The sequence below is a fragment of the Pan troglodytes genome, chromosome 14, assembly GCF_028858775.2.
Source record: "Pan troglodytes isolate AG18354 chromosome 14, NHGRI_mPanTro3-v2.0_pri, whole genome shotgun sequence".
NCBI classification, from domain to species: domain Eukaryota; kingdom Metazoa; phylum Chordata; class Mammalia; order Primates; family Hominidae; genus Pan; species Pan troglodytes.
This window is the reverse complement of record NC_072412.2, coordinates 77,133,853-77,147,710: the sequence shown is the minus strand read 5'-3', so window position 1 is coordinate 77,147,710 and position 13,858 is coordinate 77,133,853. Positions and strand designations below refer to the sequence as shown.

General features: G+C 32.0%; 1 protein-coding gene across 2 annotated transcripts in view; it reads left to right on the top strand.

The window, feature by feature from the left end:
* DACH1 (dachshund family transcription factor 1) overlaps positions 1 to 13,858 on the top strand; it is a 429,256-nt gene that overhangs the window by 400,118 nt on the left and 15,280 nt on the right. The gene's annotated exons all lie outside the window — the stretch shown is intronic.

The window sequence follows — 13,858 nt, the reverse complement described above, 5'->3', positions numbered from 1 at the left end:
TGTAACTCATTATAATTATTTACTATGTAAAAATATTTCAATACATTGTTTTCGTAGAGCTAGTTTTCTAAACTGGTCCTTACGAAAAAGAAACCATTGTTATTATATGTCTGTGTTGGGACATTTCATGAAGTTTTGTGATGTTATTTCAATTAGACAGAGAAAATTTAGGCATAATGATTGAGCTTAGTTTGTAATATATCTGTTGTCTTTTTTTTTTTTTTTTTTTTGAGACAGGGTGCTGCTCTGTCACCCAGGCTGGAGTGCAGTGGTGTAATCACAGCTCACTGCATCCTCAACTTTCCAGTCTCCAGCAATCCTCCCACCTCAGCATCCTGAGTATTTGGGACCACAGACGTTGTGTGTGAGAACGCCCAGCTAATTTTCATATTTTTTGTAGACACAGGGTTTTGCCATGTTGCTCAGGCTGATCTCGAATTCCTGAGCTCAAGCGATCCACTTGCCTCGGCCTCCCAAAGTGATATGATTACAGGCGTGAGCCGCCGCACCCTGCCTGGCATCATGTTTTTCTAGTAAAAATAATGTAATAGGGGGTTGGCACTATGAGAGTTCGGGAGATAAATTACTTTAATCTGGGAATATCAAGAATGATGGATTGAAAGTGGAAGTTTAGAGAGGGGAAGTAGACATCGTGCAACTAAATTGCCATTAAATATTGAAACAGAGAGTTATTAACAGAAAATATAAATGTCTTGTTAGCATAAATAAAGTTGAAAAAAATAAATTAAGTTGGCTTGCTCATAAACATGTTTGTGGTTGGGCTTAAATAGTATCTGGAAGACCAATAGTCAAAAATAGTGATATATGGAAACTGGGAAAGATATTAGCAGGGGACCCTAAAGATCAATGCTAGATCCATTTTGATTTAACATCATAATTAGTAGCATGGAAGAGTGGTTAAACAGTGCATCGGTGAAATTCACAAGTGATCCTAATTTAAAAGTTGTGACACATCTCTGCAGTCAGTATAAACATGCAAAATAAACTTGGGGAATTTAGAAATTTAAGGAAGAATGAAATAAGATTACCTTTGTAAGAAAGAAAATTTAATTTTAACATCTGTTTTTAAAGAATATTAAAAAGCTCAACAAATATCAATGACAGTATATGTCCACTTACATCTTTTTATGGTACTATACTAACAACAATTAGCTGCAGGGCTGAGGGGAGTATCAGACAAGAGGTAGAAAAATCAGCTGCATTTAAATTTCATATATATATTTGTACCGATGATACTTTTTACTACTATGAATTCCAAATAACTAGGAAGTTGCTTTTTCATTATAGTCAATACGTTAATTTTTAAGAATTTTTATACAGTATAGTATTATCTTCAGATTTATGAAAAATAATATATTTATAAGGTTTTGCTTTGAGTTTTTTTAACCTTTATTATCAAGTGAAAAAAATGATGGTTCAGTTGGAGCAAGTTATCCAATTAACTTGTTCATCAAACATCATCACAACAAAAAATGTATATAATGACTACAAAAGCTGAAGAAGGTTATCATTTAGTAATATAGATAACAACTAACTCTAATAGTTCATATTCACAAAGCCTGCTTCCTCTTTTTGTATTCATCCCCCATGGTAAGGATATCCTAGCCATCTTAGAGAAACTTTAAGAAACACAGTGGCTTCTTTAAGATAGAGCATAAATAAAATTAATTTTTTTTCTGAGAAATGTTATACTTCAAGAGTCATAAAAGTGATCTGAAAATATTTAAGTAACAGAAAAAGAACCCCCATTTTAAGTCTGTTCATTACAATACAGATTTGTATGAGCAAAATAAAAAATTGGTATACAAATGCATGGTTATGGAAAGTGTGTTATTAATTTGATAGCATGTATATATTTAGACATTCTAAGCATATAAACTCTTTGATATAAATTCTTCTTTAGAAAAAAACATAATCATTTAAACTATAAATATAAAAATGCTTATAGTGCATTATTCTACCTCCCATGGTTAGGGACAGAATGCAGACATGCCACAATAATGTTTTTTTATTTCTACTGTTCGAACCATATTAATGAGAACATCATTTTGGAGAACTAATTATTTCTATTTGTCTTGTGTCACACTTTCTAATTCCCCTATATTAGCACAGCCAAAGCAAATTAATTGCTTTTCCAGTAGTTGAACCTTGTCCAAGAATGAGCTCACATTCCCTTCCAGTTTCCCTGTTTCTGGGAGTGCATTGTGTCAGAAATTTCTCTTGATACTAAACATAGTCTTGAGAATATCTTTACAGATTTCTGTGTGCTCACTTGATGAAATTTATAAGTTTAAGTGACCCGCCAAGAAAGATAAAGTTCTTAGCTGCAAGATTATACATCAAAACAGTTAAAGTGAAATTAAAATTAAATGAATGAATCTCACTGAAGCAAAAAAAGCAGTAATTAATGGTTCCCTTAATTGTCTTCATAAAATATTTGCATGGGTCTAATTTGCATAATTTGCATGTATTAATTAATCTTTCAAAGGAATTTTGTGCTGAGAGAAGCCAAAAAATCTCTTTGTTTTATTTAAGATCTAATGAAATATTTATCTTCTTTAATGAACTTCTCATCTTCATTAAAATAAAAATTGCACAAGTTTGTATGTTTTAAATGTTTTTATAATTGAAGTATTCAAAAAATATCTTTAGTCTTACAACAGCTGAAAAACAAACATATTATTTTGCATTCAGTATCATTTTAACAACAGCAACACTTTAAAATAAAGAAAGTTCAATTTCACTTTCTCAAAGATGGCAAATCATATGGCAAATACATACAGCGATTTAGTTTTAAAAATAAGATTTATAAAGACCAGCTCATTTTTTTTAATGACAATGTTATTTTTATGGCTGAAATACTGGGCAATTAGAGGGTATGGGTATTTTTCTCATCCATATGAGAAAAATCAGAATGTTTAATGGTTTGGGAAATGGTTCATTGGTTGAAAATATTTTAGCTGGTTAAAAGAAATTAGTCTGTAAAAATCTATTTGTTATTATTAACAACTGCTAGATTGACTGACAGTGTTTCCTGGCAGAAACTACACAGTTCTAACTTTATTCTAAATCTATCTGCTAAAGAATTGCAGCAGGAGTTTCTCCTCTCACAAACTAAGAGATCATAATGAAAACCAAGAGCCGTGCCTTGGAAGGGATGAAATCCAAAATCTCATCAAGTGCCAAATAGTATACATTCAAGGGAACTGAGGAGGAATGGAAGGAGAGAGCCTGGAAGTTAAAAAGACATAAGGGAAAGGATATTGGTGATCTCTTAATGGGATTGTTTTTGACACAGCAGTGTTTCAGGATATTACCAAAAAAGAACATCATCTAATACTTCCAAAGCAATTTAAGGTTTACACAACTTTTTTACAGGCATTATTTTTATTGATCTTCACAGTAAACCCATTTTATATTTGAGGAAACTGAGGCACATAGATGTAAGTCACTTGGACTCAAACTGTAAATCCAGAATCTTTGAGTTCCTTTGTCTCCATACGCCTTGCTTCCTACGTGACAGCAATCTTTTTATGTCATGAGAATTTATGAAGTGGCTGTGAGTGACTAAATGTTAAAGTAGATAATGAGGGTGGCATAAATTTATGAGGATTAAGATTCAAAATGCAAATATATAGTCTTTCTATGTAAAGTTTAGTAATGTGATAAAATCAATTAAATTGACTTTAAGTTTCCTGTAGGATTCATCTTTAGTAAAAAGGCATTTTCATTAGCTTGCATTTTTCTCAAGACGTTTTCTCTAAAATAAAGTTTAGTTTTCTCTAAAATAAATTCACTAGTTTACAGGGATAATTAATAAATCAGTTACACAATAAATGCCAATACAGATTTTATTTTACTAATATCGATAATGTATTTAAATAACTGGTTTTAAAATGAGTAAAATTAACATTAATACAGTTTAGTGCTAAGAGAGCAGTGCTGAACTGAGAGTAATAGTCTAGTGTCAATACTATCATTCATTAATGTTGTGACCTTGGTAACTCACTTTAACTGCTAAGTCCTGTTCTAACACTGATATTTTTATTCTGTTAAAATGGCAAAGACATCTACTTTGTTCACTGAGTATAGACACACAAACACATGCACGCACACGCATATGTATTCATGGTTTGTGTGTGTGTGTGTGTGTGTGCGCGCACGCGTGTGTGTGTGTAGATAGATAGATTCTAGACCTGGAATTCCTGGGTTCAAATTCCCATGCTGCTGTTAACTGTATAATACTAAGTATAATACCAAGTGTGTAAATTACACTGTTTGATGTTTTGGGTTCCTAATCTGTAAAACAAATATGATAATAACATTTTATTTGTGGAATTATTACGAAGATTAAATGAATTAATACACATAAAGAAGTTAGAACAGTAACTGGTAGAGGCCGAGTGTTGAAAAGATTTTGCTATTTTTACAATTACGCACAAATTTAATGTAATAGTAGTTGAAATTGTGTTTATTTTTGGTAAAAATTAAACATACCTTGCATTCTCCTCAGTCAATGATTTTTTTTTTCTGTATGTGATACATAGCTATTCTTTGAGGCATGATTGAGCTGGAAAATGAAATAAATATTCACCAGATTTTCCAGAGCATTTAAAAAATTCATGACACGGTGTGAATTTCAATAATTACATCAATTAAAACAATATAGCACAAGGAGTTTTATTTGCAGCTACATATTATATATAATTATTTACCTCTTTCAGAATAAAAAATAAACTAGTTATTGTTGGCTCAAATTTAAGATGGAAGCATTAGAGTGTCTTGATTTTTCTATTATATTTGGCAAATTTCTCCTAATATGATTTGTATTTTCATATAGTGTGGAGTAACTGCAGACTCTTCTAATTCATATATAATCACACTCCAGAGATAGTAAATCTCCAAACATAGTTCCACTTAAGCTTACTAATTACACCTATAAAACGATGAATGATGGCTACAAATTATTGGATCTGACTTTCATTCTTTATTTATTTCTCCCTGGGAGAAAGAGTGCTGGATGGGGAGATTTTAGACCATAAATTATTTCCATACATATTCAGGTGTGCTATGTTTAACTTTGATTTCATACCCTGGTTTTACATTTACATTTAGTTCATAAGGCTTATGAAGTCATCTTAACAGAATTAAGAACTAATTATTTGATTTCTATGGTAAAACAATATTATATTAATAATTTTGATGTCTTTATTTTCTTAGTGGTTTATACTGGTTAATATAGTTTTAGGCCTCTCTTGTTCCAAAGTATCATTGTCTTTTGACTGTCCTTACCAAATTTCTCCAGAGAAGTTATATACAATTTCACAACCTGGGCCTTATTCATAGTTAAAGGATAGTGATTTGGAGAGAAATTTCACTAATGAGAAATGTAAGATAGCAAGAATGGAAAGCACTTTCCTCTTCTAAACCCAATAGATAGTAATGAGTGCCAGCCAACCCCAATGGGACCATAAGCCCAGTAGTACCATATTTGTTCTCTAAAGGAACTCCAAATACATATTTATATGCAAAGTTGCAGATTCTTAAAAGCAATGTAGAAGCCTGAATAAGATGCGGGCTTATTTATGTTCTCTGATAATAGTAAGAGAGATTTTTTAAAACCTCTGAATAAAAAACAATTGTAATACAGCATAAACAAATTTGAAAATAGCAGTTCAGTCATAAATAAAGGAAAAAGCTCCCAAAGCTCTTTTGAATGAATGCAATGACTTCTCCTAACTGCTTTGAATTCAGACTTACTTTTGAGATAATATTTTGAGGGCCATCTTCCTACATCTTCTTTTACATTTATGCCATTCAGATTAACACCATTGTGTTAGGCACTTAAGTGGTATAAATATTGCAAAGGATAAAAATGCCCAATATTTTTATTATGTAAATTCTAATTATTCTTCTTAAATGATTTGAAGGAAGAACATTTAAAGAAATTGCAGAAGATGCCTTAATTTAAAGGGTTGATTTATTATATAATATAATAGCTAATAGGCTTGTATTTCCCTAAGAGTTCAGGACCTAGCCTGGTTAATGTGTCAAAGTCTCAATTACAGAAAATAGTGAAGTAAATGTAATAGATAAGAGAAAAATATGTTAATGGAATAAAGTCACCGGTTTACTGTTTATCCTTTGGAATACATTTCTTGTAATTCTTCATATCTTTGCTGGAGGAGACCCCTTTGAGGTTTGTAACATATTTGCACTTACTTTCCAAGGGTTACCAGCAGTGGAGCCAAATGGGACTGGAATAAGCTTTTTCTCCATGTTGTTTCATTATTCATAGATATTTTATTGTAGTCTTGTAATGAGATTTTAAAATACAGGCCAAATTCAACCAGTGACTTATTGCTCCTTTTTACACCCACTAATATAACGAATGAAGGCAAGCAGCCCTAATGCTTTGACTGGTTTGGTTTCAAACTAGACAGAAACCTCTTCACTGGCTCCCAACAAGACAACCTTGTCAAGCCCAAATCAAGGGCACAGGATGGGGCATCAACACCACCCAATCATCCATCCAGAAAACATGTAAATACACTGAAGAATATGAGCTGTCATGTTAAACAATAGAACAAATCTCATTTTGATCAAGAGCTGGGAATAGTATTTAGCTTAGTTTCTACATTTCCTCATCTCGTAATTTCACACTCACCACAAGAGTCTCAACTGACTAATTCCAAAAACACTGATAACATTTATCTACACAGTGAAAATGTTATGAAATTAATGCTTGAGTGGTTATAAATCAACACAGAAAAAGATGTGGCAAATTTTCTAGAATGTTTATATACTTAAGTTTTTTCAGTATAACTAGATTTTTGTTTTCTGTTTCTGGTAAGCCATATAATAACTGATTTTCTAAACTAATGTGTAAATATTTAGTTTGGTAGGTAATTGCCTACTTGGATCTCAAATGCAGTTCTTGGTTGCCTTGGTTTGAACAGTGTTTTTATTTATGATTCTTTTCTTTGTGAGAAAATTAGAACATAGATATTTATTTAAACCCAACAATGCACATAGAAGGGCTGTGAATTCTCATAGCCTAGTGGTTCCTTTGCATGTTATTTTATAAAACACAAAAAATGCAAAAACCTTTCCAGTGATTTTCCTAATGGTAAAAATGCATAGTCAACAAAAGGGTGAAGTTGTATGATGCATTACAAATCTGCAGACTTTTATATTTTAACACTTGCAGTGCTTTAACATGAAAAAATATGTGTATAATTTTAGCAATATTAGGTGACTAATGATACTTTAGATTTATGAGAGACTTGAAAATAATAAATCTTGTTTTTCAGTATTGGCAGGATTTATGATTTCTGAATAAAATGAGTTAGCAATGTGAAAAATATAAATATAAAATACTAGATTCTTTCTTCTTTGGGCTTAATTTCAGTTTTAATTTCAGTTTTAATTTCTTCTCTACTTAGCTTTTCTCATCTCCCTTTGTATACCACTATCTGAAGGTCTATACTTTCATATGGTTTAGCTAATAAATACAAAATATAAAGACATCCCATAAAAAAAGTTCTGGATGTTTCAAAATCATTAATTTAAGTTATAATGAAACCTCAGAATTGCTCTTCTCATGTCTTTCACTCAAATAATTTTCATCCATTTTCTCTCTTCCTGAAACACTACAACTGTTATAAAATCTTCACTGCAGTATAGAATGGAAAAAATATGGATGAACACATTCTTCCAGTATGGCTTCCAGACTGCTATCAATATACTACTCTGAGAATCATCTTATGAACAGTTTAAGAGGACAAAATTTTAAAATAGCTCTTTGTTTTTAATACATATCCTCTTGAATTTTCAAAGTCCATGTTTAGTATTTTAAAGACACCAAGATCCTGCATTAAAGTACTGCATTAAAAGTTAAGCATATTTGACTTATTGAACTAGCATTTCCTAAAAGTATCTGACATAAAACCTTTTTATTGAATTAAAAGTAATAATATTTCGTGGAATGAACTTTGGCAAACTATTGTCCGTAACTCTTGTTGAATCTATCTGTAGCAGCCAATTCACTTTAACAAATGCTTATACACTGAAGTGCAGGGCCAAAAAAAACAAAAACAAAAACAAAACAAAAGACATATCCTTTCTAATTCACTTATAATCTAGTGGGATATACAGAAACAAATACTTCTAATAAAATACATATTTAGTTAATTGTTTTTAATATAGCTGTAGATATCAAGATGTTGTTCAGTGTGGTAGGAATTTTAGGTCAGGTTTTATTTATATAAAGGTATGAAATACTTATGCATTAGATTTTATTATATGAAACAGAAACAATTTTAATGAATCAAAATATAACTATATCACGTGTATGTGTGTCTAAATATTTAAAAGCCAATATACTCTATACAATATTTAGGTAGTCATAGTTTCAATTTTTCTAGTAGAACTCATTTTTAGCTTTGTTGGTTGTAAGATCTCACACAATATTGGAAGCATGCATCTAAGCCTAAAATTGATCTAATAGGTAAAATCTAAAACTTTAGAAATTTTGATATTTTTTCCCTTAAGAGATGTAAAAGGTCTAGAATTCTCATTTAATAAAGTATCCACTTTAACCCAGTACTTCTGAAATGCATATAAATTGCTTTCAGAGTACAGGCAACTGTCAGAGTACATTCCAACTGGCTGATTGATGAAGATTTATTTAAGTCAAGATATGTAAGTCTAGATCTTTTGAGAAGCCATATTATTAACATATTTTGCAAAATTTTTGCAAACAGGAAATAAATAAATATGATTGTTTCTCAGTATGGAATTGGACAGATTCACAAATAACCTTTATTAAAGTTAAAATATGGCCTCTGCTGTTTTTTTTTAAATTCTGAAATCAATATAGTAAATTCTAAATAATATACACATTACATAAAAGGTATTCATATAGGTGAGAATAAAGAAATAAAAATTGTAATTCATTCAGAAAAGAGGTAATAAGTGTTCATCTTTTGGTATTCATAAGGAATAGAGTAAGAAATATAAGGGGTAAGTCAAATTGTAGTACTAAGAAAATGCAAAAGCCAAATGGCTGTGTTTGAATTTCATAATCTGGGAAAGAGATCCAGGCTAATGTAGATGATGATGAGTTTGGCTTACTAATATGGGGTGTGATGTGACAATGTGTCATTTAGATACAGTTGTAGAGTAAGCACCTCAGGAGATATGAAGCAGGCATTGGAATGTGAAGTCCAGATGAGAGACACAACTTTGGACATAATTGAAGCTGACAAAAATCTCTTATATTGAAAATATAGAATCTCTTTGCATAATCTTGATTTTATTACTCTGAGAAGTGAGTCAAGCCACTCTCCACTTCATCCTTCCACAAAGAAAAGACAGTAATAAGAGCAACGAAGGCAACATTGCGAAGCAAAGTATGTTCAAATAGCAATGAGTTAAAACATTTTGTAACATGTTACATTATCCTTGTATGAAATGAATGACCTAATAATTTTTAGAAATGGATAAAACATAAAGCAGCTTTTTTTTTTCGTGGGAGTTAGAAAGGATGGATTTGAATTTTGTCCAGGAAAGTGAGTGTAATAAAACTGGGACCAATAAATTTACAGTGTTAGATTATGTACATGAAATTAGAATAGTGAATGATAAAAATACATAGTGTTATGTTAGATAATTCATGTTTTGACTTAGTTATTTTGCATCTTTGTTGATTCTGCAGATTTTATCTATGACAAAGTGTCAATTCAACTCTTGCATTAAGAGACATGTATTTTTCATGATATTGTTCCATATGGCAATATGTTGGATACCAGTCCTTTCAAGTAATCAAACTTACATTGAATAGAGTCATAAACAAAAAAGCAACAATAATTTACTCTCATTGTAAGCTTTTCCCTCCGATGCATAGATATTTTTTGCAGTCATTTGAACAGTATAATGCATTCTTATTTTGATGAAGGGGAAGTAAAAATTATTCTTTAGTCTTGGTAAATAAAGAAAAACGTGCTCATGTAATAGTGTCCCGAATTATCACAAGAAAGTGTAGGTTATACCAAAATAATACTATTCTCACACGATATTTTAAGCTTTAGGAACATCATGATCTCTTATATAAAATGCATTTGGTAATAGAGTCATCAAGTGTCTGTTTAGGGCTGCAACGTTTAGAATTTTTATCTGAGCACTGAACTTGTAAAGAAATAGAGCTGTTACAGATGGCTATACAGCTTTGAACTCTTTATACAGGCACCACGATGCTACCAAAACCTGATGGGGAAACAGCCAACGTTTATTATCCAAGACATAGAAGTTAATATTCTTAGAGCCATGCAAGTAGGTTTTCCTGAGAAGAAATGAAATTGAAGTCTGTCCAGTTGAAATCAATGTAGATGACCATGGATTTTAAGATAAAATCAGCATTTTGCGTTGAACAGTTTGCTATCGTCCAAGTGCAACTATGAATTAGCCCTAAAAGAGTGGTATAAAGTCCCTTTGGTGGGAAAATAAAGATTTTTATTATAAAGTGGTTTAGAGCTAAGGCTAGATGAATTCCTTAAATTCATAATGCTTCTCGAAATCTAACCTTAATTCAGGATATAATGATCTACATGGTGACATAAGTTAATTTTATTCATGTCACAATCACTAGTGATGGGAAAGTAAGGCAATACTGACAGTAACCACAGCCACAAGCTATTAATTTTAATGGAAATAGTGGCCTATGTTACCATGACCCAGGGCAGAATTTCACAATGGGCATGAAATATACATATATCAGCATTTATCTTCTTTCTAAATATATGCACATTTATTATAATATACTTTGCATGTTTAGTTGTAGAGTTTTTGTGTTTATTTTTTGAAATTATATTAAAGAAGTTTGGCAATCTTGTGAAATTTAATATATGCTGAGAACAAACCGGAACTTTCAAAAGATGTAAATTATAAGTCCATAGTGCTCAGATGTTTCCTGAAATTCTTTGTTTCTAGAGATAGAGACAATTTGTAAATTGCAAAATTATCTATTAGCATTACAGTTTTTTGTAATAGGACATTTTGCCTTTTTTTTGTTGTTACTGCTTTCCATTTTAGAAAGCACTTAGTGTCTTACATTTGTTATTGTTTGTGACCAGTTTGTTGATCTTTTCATGAGCAATTTGCAAAGGATGAGGTCTGTTTCCTTAGAAAATATGAAGTATGATAAACAATAGTTTTAAAAATGGTAAGATACCAGATTTAACCGAAATAGATCTCAGCCAATTACAATCACTAAATCAAAAGTTCTCAGGAACACTAAATATGTTGCCTTGTTTCATTCAATCTGGTATCTTTTTAGATGCTTTTAAGGGACAGATCTAGAATGTGGTTTTCCTCTTTTGCTTTTTGTCAGTTCATTAAACTGTAACAACTTCAGCAGTAGGGAGCTAAACAATTGCCTGGGTAAGTTCTGTCGCAGTCCATCTAGTTACGTGATATGATCATTATTATTCTGAGATATTTTTGATCTGAGAATTAAACTATTTCGAATTATAGTTTTTATTTCTGAGAAGGCCACCAGATATCATGAAATCATATTGCTCTTTAAGGAAAATCTGTTTTTATTCCCAGTACAATCAAAGCACCCTAGGATAATACAAGCAAATTATTTCCACCTACTGAAGAAGATATATATAGGTACACATATAGGTAGATATGGATATATCTATCTATATCTATCTGTCTATATAGACTCCATATATGGAGAGATAGATATATGATATATCTATCTATCTCTATATATGGAGAGGTATGTGTGTGTGTGTGTGTGTGTGTGTGTGTGTATGACAAAACAAATCTTTTAAAAGTGTGAAAATAAATAGTTTGTGATTTAGAATAATTTATCTTTTCAATAGCAAATCGGATGTTTGGTTTGATTTTTGCACATTAAGAACAATAAGTGTTCTGGGAAACATGCAAGTTAGCCTTGTTCCTCTGAAAGGCAGGCAGGCTCCTAGGAAGAATCAAAGGTAGCATTTGGTTTGGTGAGTTCACATGATCTGGAGTTATGTTAGCAATCTTCTCTGTATTTCAGAAGAAAGCAAACAGAGGTACTAACACACTAAAACTCACAAGAACTAAAATATTTACCTGTGACATTGACCAGAACATCTTTTCTATCATGGAATGACTATTAGTGTCACAACAAATTACCTCAAAACTTCATGGCTTAAAAGAATATTTACTACCTCACAGTTTCTGTGTGTGAGGAATTGGGGACTAGCTTAGCTGGGCCTTCTGCTTTGGGTACCCCAGGCTACAGGAAGGTGTTGGCAGGCCTACAGTCATCTCTAGACTCCACTGAGGGACACTCCACTTCCAAGCTGACTAATGTGGCTGTTGCCATGCCTCCTGTCCTCAAGAGTGCTAGACTGAGGGCCTGGGTTCCTTGCTGGCCATTGGCCAGAGGCCACCATCAGTTCCTTGCCACACGGTACTCTCCACAGGGCAGCTCAATACATGGCAGCCTGCTTCATCAGATCAAGCAGGTGAATAGATCTGGGGAGGAAGAGTGTGCCCACAACTTGCAAGTTACAGTCTTTTTAGAACCTAATCTTGAAAGTGACATCCCATCATTATTACCATATTCTCCTCATTAGAAGCAAGTCCCTAGGTACAACCCACACTTAAGGAGAAGGTATCATGTATGGCTGTAATTGTAGGAGGCAGGGGGCATTGCTGATCATCTTAGAGGATGCCTACCACAGAAGGCTCTTCAGAAAATAAAACTGTGCAGTTCCCTAGTGAGAATGGAATCAGAACAAGGAGTGTGATATATTCCTACTATTTAATGGATTCAGGAATATATCTAAAGACAGAGCAGATGTCCATGTTTGTCTTTGAAAGTAACATCATCCCTGTCTGGTAAATTTGCTTGATTAACTGCTTTCTCCAGGCTTCATTTCAGGGCAAACATTCTATTGATTCTCATATTCTTCCTTTGGTTATGATATTTCTGTCAATGTGCTTTCTTGCCTGTTTGCTAGTCATTCTTTTTAATATAACGTTGCACATCTTTGAACTTATCTCTTCTGTGTTTTTAGTGCACAGAGGGCCACCTTACTTAAAAGTTCTTGTATAGGATGTTATTGTTCTCACCCATATACTGTCTAAATATCAGTTAATGATTTCATTAGGTAAGATATAAAGAAAAGTTATTTCCCTATGAAAGTGTCACTTCTTTAGCTAGGAAACTCTCATATTTACTGAAAAGTTTTGAGAGCTCTTTCATTGAACTTTGCCTGTCATTTGTCAAGTTGAACACTGTCAGAATCTCAGCTCAGCTTTTTGTAAACATATTAAATAAGGCTTTAAAGATGTAGAACTTTATTCACCCACAGTTACCTCCCTAAACAAGTATAATGTTTATTAAAAGTAACAAATTAGTCATGCTGGAGAAAATAGAAAAAAAGTAGAAAATGCTGAACTTTTAAAAGCCAGATGATGATTTTTTTTTCTTCCAAACTTAGAAGAAAATAACTAGGCTTTGACAAGAGCTGCCCTTCTAATTGCCACCTCTGGTTTTTTTCTTAGAGATAACACATAAATTTATTCTGAAATCTCAATTTATTCACAGGATTTTGTCTGTTTCTTGCAGTTCTGAAAAGATATAAAGGCTTGAAATAAATCAAAATATCCCTGTTTTCCTTCTCTGTAGCATCTTATTTGATCAAACAAGAAATCATTTTACTTCTATGCTGTGTTTTAATTAAGTATATTAGGTAATATGTCCATTCATTACTTAGGATCAGATTTGCACTTATATAATTATTTCCTTCCACCCTTGTTTCTTAGTCTTCTT